The sequence below is a fragment of the Cupressus sempervirens genome, chromosome 9 (genome assembly GCF_028749045.1).
Source record: "Cupressus sempervirens isolate cs-2001-9-10 chromosome 9, ASM2874904v1, whole genome shotgun sequence".
NCBI classification, from domain to species: domain Eukaryota; kingdom Viridiplantae; phylum Streptophyta; class Pinopsida; order Cupressales; family Cupressaceae; genus Cupressus; species Cupressus sempervirens.
Window position 1 is genome coordinate 236,986,126 of NC_143126.1, and position 7,874 is coordinate 236,993,999.

At 32.3% G+C, this 7,874-nt stretch overlaps 1 pseudogene; it reads left to right on the top strand.

The window, feature by feature from the left end:
* The first annotated feature begins 530 nt into the window (after positions 1-530).
* Positions 531-6,192, top strand: LOC149538369 (protein EMSY-LIKE 3-like; annotated as a pseudogene).
* The last annotated feature ends 1,682 nt before the right edge of the window (positions 6,193-7,874 follow it).

Sequence of the window (7,874 nt, forward strand, 5' to 3'; positions counted from 1 at the left end):
GAGTAGCTACACTAGGCAAATGTTTCACAATATATTTGAACACCCACTAATAGCATCTTGTGAACCACTAATAATATTTTGTGAACTTTGATAGTAAGACCTAAATGCATTAATGACATTTGTCCTCACAACCTTACCTACAAATCAACTCTGGGGGAGAAATGTTATGGAGAAAAATGATCTTAGATGGTGTACTATGTGTTTTCCAGTTGCTTTTTGCATGCAAGTTATTATCTTTAGTTGTTCTTTTGTTAACTCAAGCCTTCTATATAGTTAGGCTTCTTTTAAGGTTTATGTTGTTGGGTAGTGATATACCTTTTCATAGTGTTTTCCTTGCAACCTTTAATTCTAGAGCTTTAAATTTATGTAAGTAGTCATTACTTCTTCCTTGCAAATTTATCCTATTGGAAACTAAAATTCAATGGTACTTATTTTTTAATTATATCTGACCTTTTAGAAAACAATTGGAAATTTATTGTTCAATCATTTTTCTTCATCAATGATACAAATTTTCTAATGGTTAGTTAAACATGTATTATGTGGACTATGTGGTGACTGTGAGGAAGTGACTGTAGTGCAGGGAAACATTTAACATGCATGTATGTTTTCCATGGTCAAAATCTTTGACCATTCCAGAGGCTGCAAGTGTATTACTATAAGAATTACATGGTTTTGATGCATCTGACAGAGTTGAGAATACCCTAACTATTACAAAATCAACTCAATGTATAAAATTGTGTGACTGAACTCATGTAAGATTATGTAGATAATAGAAAATCTTACAGATAATTCAGTGTCTTGCTAGAAATTCCATCTTGAATTGGGGGCATGTTGAGTTCTATCGAATAGCATCTTTTTATGGCATAAATGTAGACTAGGAAACCTTTGTTTTGTCTCACTAGCAATACCATCTTGCATTATGAGAATTCTCATTTCTATTGATTAACATCATTCTATGGCATAAATTCTAGCAATCAATGCCTACTCATGCCATTGCAGAGTAGTTTTTAATAATTTTTGCATGGGCTTTATGATGTGGTCATAACAATATTTCTCTTTTTGTTTGAATACAGGTGGCTCCTATAAACATTCTTGTAGGTTTTCAAGTATGGATGCAAGATTCCAAAGTGGCCTTGATTGATGGAGAAGTCTTGGAGATTAAAGGTCAACAAGTTAAAGTTCATATAGTTGATGAAAAGTTGGTAAGTAAACAGTTTTATTTTGAATGACAATCTCTTTATATTTCTTTTTTAATTTATTATTACTGCTTACAATCGATTTAATAAAATCCTACCAATGGCAATAGGTTTGTAGGAAAACCAATGGCTTATGTCTAGGAATATTATTTCCAATATTTCTTTGTGGATTGTTTATGCTTGCTTTTTGGTCAATGGTTAAAAAGCTTCTTTTTCAAAGAATCTATGGTACACTTATGCTTAGGGAATGATGCAATATCTCACTACTTATTACTTTTAGAGTGAAATTGATGGGCCTTTGGTCGATAATCATATCCTCATTTTCTAGTTTTGGAGATCCAAATTAGAAGCTTTTTCTTGTGTGCAAGTGACTATAAACTTGTCAAATGTATATCCAAAGGATTGTGAAACATTGCTAGGTAGAGTGGATGACATATAACAAAACTTGCTTATTTACATGAACCAAGAGTTCTACAAAATTTGGCATCTAGATATGAAATCTATGTAAGTTGTCAAGGTTTTCTTTGAATTACTTTATATTATTATTATTTATATTTAGATAGCTCTTCATTTGTTTGTTCTTCATTTATGACACTCTTCTATGTTTTTTTCTTAGTTAAAGTGTAATTCATATGCTTTTAAATAAACAACAGAATAGTGTTACTAAGAGCAACATTCTATGATTACATTATGTTGTATTTGGCAGACCTACACTAGAAGTATATTAATTTCCATCGACCCTTTTAGAATACTTCCTTACTTGTATGATAGTCAAATGATGGAACAATACAAAGGGGCAACATTCAGAGAGTTAAGTCCTCATGTGTTTATTGTGGCAGATGCTGTATACAGGTAAGTGTCTCCAATTTTCTAATTGAAGTTGTGTTTTGTGTCAAAGAGGCTCTATTTCATACATCCATTTAAACATTTTATGGATACTGGGTGATGATCAATGAGGGGATACGTTATTCCATCCTGGTGAGCAAAGAAAGTGAGGTAGGTAAAATAGAATCCACCAAAATGCTTATGTGTTATCTTGCTTATATGGGAGGTTGAATAGCAACCAAGGGGAGATCAATAAAGTAGCAAGTGCTAGAAGTAAGAAATAATGGGAAAATTGGTTATGGATGGAATCACTATGGCATTTTTTGTTGTGATCTCAATCTTCTAATACCATGTCTTCATTGTTGTATGTGATCATTATTTGGTTTCTATTTTATTTACTGCTTTGCAGTCAAATCCTGTTCTAGAAGCCTTTGGGAATGCAAAAACTATCAGAAATAATAATTCCAGGTTAATTATTTTTTTGTTTTTAGATTTTCCATTGCATGTATAATAGAAGGAAATTGAATATAAGGAGTTTCTAGACCTTGAGTTGTTAATTTGGGGTTTTGGCTTAGCTTTTTGAGTATCAAGAGTGCAATTTGTTCTTATATTTTTTTTTTACTAAGAAGCACATTTTGTGCAGTCATTTGTTAAATTTTTTGATCTACAATTTGACAAAAATGGAAAAATATCAGGAGCTACTATTAGAACATACCTACTAGAAAGGTCTTGTGTTTCCCAAATTTTAGATCCAGTGAGAAACTATTATTGTTTCTACATTCTCTGTGCTACAGCCCCAAAGGTATGTGGCATCATGCTTTGGTAATTGTGACTATAATTGACTGTTGAAATAGGTTCATTGCCTATTTTCTATTTGTATTCTAAATGCACCTATGTTCAATTTGAAATTGCAAAATGTTAATAGTAGTAGAACCATTTTTTGAAATTTTCTTCATTTCTTATTTCAAGAAACTAAAAATTCTAACTTGGGACATCCAAGCTCATTTCATTATTTGAACCAATCCAAATGTTATCAACTTGATGTAGTTAATGAAAGGGAGGATTACCTTGCAACATGAAGAGCAGTGGAAGTTGTTGGAATTAGTACTAAAGAACAAGTATGACATTTTGTAGAATGAAAAATTAAAATGGTTCCATCCTTTTAAACTTGATTTTTTATGTTTATAGTTAAATTCATTGTTTGCTTCTTTTTTCTTGTTTTGAGGCCATAATGATACTTCTCCATGTCTTATTCTTACTTTCAATTGCATTTTTCAATAATGTTATATTTTTTTTAATCTTATTCCAATGTTCAAATGTTTTATCTACTATAAAATGATTTTCATGCATTTGTTCTGAAACTAGAGTAGGAATAGATGACGATCTTCCTCCTTGTCAAAATCAACTAGCAAGAGGTGGTGGCCAAATTTTTGGGAATGGAAGACCTTCTACAAGTCCAATGTCATATGCTAGAATTCAGAATGATATCGAGCCTCAGATTCACTAGCTTGAACAAGAGGAATACAAATCTATTCTTAGAGCCTTCAAGCCACAATCAAATGCAATTACATGGGTATTTGCCTATTCTATACTACATACTCGTCAGTGTCTTCTATCAGACATTTCATTATTTGACATTAATTTTATTTTATTTTCTTTCTATTTATTTTATTTTTGAAGAACTTTTTGCTTGTTGTGTTTGTAGATTTTAGGGAGTTAACTTACATGTCTTGAATCTTATATTTTTATCTTGAAACTTATGGGTTCTTTAAAAATAATCTGTTTTAGGCAAAAGAGGGTTTGATGTCTAAGTTGAGAAAAGAACTTAGAATTTAAGATGAGGAGCATAGGAAACTCTTGGGGAGCATTGAGATGAATAAGGTTCAATTTACGCTCATAATACATACAATTACAGGAAACAATTTTTTAATGGAGAAAATTAAATCTATGCTCATCTTGACATTTTAGGTAGTTTCATTCATTTGATTAAGGAGATGTACAAATTCTTATGATGAAATGTTATTAACTATTATGCATATTGTTATTTGTGAGACTTCTTCTTAGATCTCTGTAGTTTAAAGTTTTGCTTATTTAACACTAGCAGATTTCCAAATGTTGTATAGGACAAAAGGTTTCTTGTTAGTTATTTAAATGTTTGATCAGAGAATGGAGACAGGGAACTCTTAACCAAGGTGGCTTAATAAGCATGGGTCCACCAACCCATGATACATCCCCTAGTCCAACATATGTTTCAGCATCACGGAAGAAACATAAAACAACTCATGTGTTGCCATCTCTACCAATGCCACCACATTCAACAATGCATCCTTTGCCAACTACTACACTAGCACAACCTTCATCATCAACAAAAAGAGGAGCTTCTCTTGGAACTAAGAACAAGAAAACCAAAGCAATGAGCAATTAATTTCTAAATTTTCTCAATTATTATTTTTTCTGTTGCTTTAAATATTTATCTTCTAAATCGTTCCAAGTATTTATAAGTTCTATAATAAAAGAGAACTATTGTTTACTCTAGAGTCAAAAAATGCCTATGTTGTTTGCTCGAATCAAGGCTCAACAGTTACCTCCTACTCTTCCAGCAGTAAGGAGAGGATAGTTTGGGAACCGAGGACCATCAGAGCCTCTAGGTTTGAGCGAAGCTATAGCTCTTGACCCCTTGGTGGGAAAGAATGTGAGGACAAGGTGGCTAGAAGACAATAGCTTTTATGAGGCTATTATTGCCAATTATGATCTAATTAAGGTATTGAAATTATTTAAGTTCAATGTTAATAATTTGATTGTTGTGTTATGGAAATTATGATATCTATGTGAAATATTGCTACTCAATAAACTTTCTTTTTGTTATAACACAAGGCCACTAAAAAAACCTTATACTTGAAGAGGCCCCACTTCATATATTGTAGAGTCATTGCCACAATATTTTATTTTTTACTTGGTGTTTTTTCTTGCAAGGTTGGGGTTTTAAAGATTACAGTGCCACAAATTTGGTATCTTTTAGCATACGTTCTTTCATTATGTGTTGTTTGAAAAACCTAGATCCACGGCTTATGCTTACCTTTTTAGTATAGATGATAAGTTTGAATATTATTCATGATTGTTAAGGATTTTCAATTGAAAAAACTTATAATAATAGGCATAATCCCAACTATACAACTAAAGCTTTCCTTGAAATTTACTGTAAAATGAATAGGAATTGTCACAAGATTATAGTGCTAGTCAAGTAGATACTTGGATATGATTATTGTAATATTTTTTAACAAGTTCTTCTAAAGTGACTAATATGCCCAACTAGTTGTATAGGTAGAAATTTTCAATTCTTCCTCATTATTTCCCTCACCCTCCCCTTGTCCTGTTGCCTATATGTTGCTCTTTTCCAGACCTATTGACCCTTCACCAAATAGAGATATTTTTTGTACAAATGGGTTCTCGTAGAGTAAACTTTATTAGTTGTAGTGGTAATTTACTTCAAAAGTGACTTGATATGCCCAACTAGTCATACAGGTAGAAATTTGCAACTCTTCCTGATGATTTCTCTCAAACTCCCCTTGTCTTGCTACTGGTCTACTGGCCTTTCCTAGACTTTTTGACCTTTCACCAAATACAGATCTTTCTTGTAGAAATGAATTCCTACAAAGTAAACTTTATTAGTTCTTGTGGTTATTTATAATGCTCAATTTATTCTCTATCTATCTATCTAGCTTTACATGTGCTTTTTGCATTGTAGTAATATGCCCACATGCTCGCACATGCAAAATCATTCTTGTTTTCTTTTAGGTCCCATTTTTGTGCAAGTTATAAGTTGATTTTGTTATCAGAATACATGGTACCTTAAAGAAAGAGTGATATTACATTTACCATATGGAAAAATGTGAGCATCATCTGATTGCTTGAAGTCTCCAAACAAGAGATGTGGACACTATTAACATCTAAACAACTATATATATTAATATATATGATTTTTCCCTTTTTCATTCAAAAATGGTTTGTGTATGGTTAGGGATTGCATACACTCATTTATGATATTAATACAAGTAGAGAGACTTTTGAATGGGTTAACTTGAAGGAGCTATGCCATTTTCCCTCTTTTGATTACTCAAGTCTTGAAATTGAACATTGCACCCTGGTTAGTGTGGAGTGTTCAATTTCTTAACTATGTTATTTGTATTCCCTTGATCACACTTGTTTATGCATTTCATTTTTGATTAACTGCCGAAGACTTGATTCATCTATATTTTACCATGAGAAAAATCAAAATATTTCAATTTTGGCATATACTATTATTATTTACATGTCTCATAGTAGAACTGCTTGTCTTATCATTTTTCTTGACCTTTTTATCTCAAGATGAATGTGAATGACTTACTAATATTCTGTAAATTCCTGTTTGAGCATGCTCATAAGCTTTCTATATTCAGGAATATATTTTTGGGCTGCCTTTTACTACCCTTGTAAAATTTTGGGCTCAATCATTCTATTATGGTTGTCCAAACACCTTGAGAAAGGTTCTAATGGGTATATTTTTTCCTTTCTCCTAAGATTCTGCAGGTTGACCCTCTTAGCCATGGGCATCCTGCCTGAGAATGGTGTTTCATTGATTTCATTTAGAATCTAGTACTACATTCATCCTTTGCTCATTCTTGGAAATGGCTCCTTCTTCACTCATGATAAGGAGCACATCTGCTAGATAATGGCTCGCCCTTCAAATCGCTTTCCAAGTAACCACAATGACAACTTCTATCAAACTATTTTGCAAATTTTGCTAATGAAGTTGCATAGAGATGAATTTGCAGAGCCCTTGCATAGAAGTTGAGATTCTTCACATCCCTCCAATAGAAAGGATGCTAATGCCAATATTCAAAATCTGGAAAATGTCTCTTTCTTGTGCACCAACACTGATTCTATTAGACATTCATTGGGAGCTTTCATTATCAAATCTCCCATTAGCCACAATACATTCATAATTAATTGCTAGAGTGCCAAGTAGCCACCTAATGCTAGTCAAGGGCTCACCATTAGATCAACTTCAAAATTACTAAACATATGCATTATACAATGGCAATCACTACCAAGCCTCTTCCAAAATTGTGTTGGTCCAAGAAGATTATCTAAGAGAGAGTCCACAGGTAGGCATTCATTGGGGGATTCACCCTCTCCATTAATTTTTCAAAAACCTCATAATTTGGTCAAAATTTCCACCAATTCTTGAAAGTTGTTGACCAAACATTGGTGGAAATTTCAACCAATTCCTTAAAGTTTTTTACCAAGAATTGGTGGAATTTTGACCAATTCTTGAAAGTTTTCAACTAAACATTGGTTGAAATTTTGACCAATTCTTGAAAGTTTTCCACCAAGAATTGGTTGACATTTCAACCATTTCTTGACATTTTTTGACGAATATTTGGTCAAAATTTTGACCAAAAATGGCAAATTAGAGTTAACGGAGAATAAATTTCACCATAATTAATACCTTCTTCTTGAGAATGGCCTTTACATACCATTTTTACCTTGTTTCTAGAAAAATTTCCATCTTCATTGAACTCATTTCTGAAAACTCACTTTGTGCCTATTACATTTTTATCCTTGGGTCTAGGAACAAGAGTCCAAGTTTTGTTTTTTCTATCCATTATATCTCTTCATTCATTACCTCAACCCAACTTTCATTATCTAATACATCTTTAATATTTCTTGGTTCAATTTTAGCAAGTAAACATGTACCTTTTAATTTTCTTCTTGTCATTGTTCCATCATATTTGTCTCCAATGATCTAATCAAGTACATGATGCCTTCTAACATATCTTGCTAACATAGGTTCTTTGGATTTGGAATGAGTTC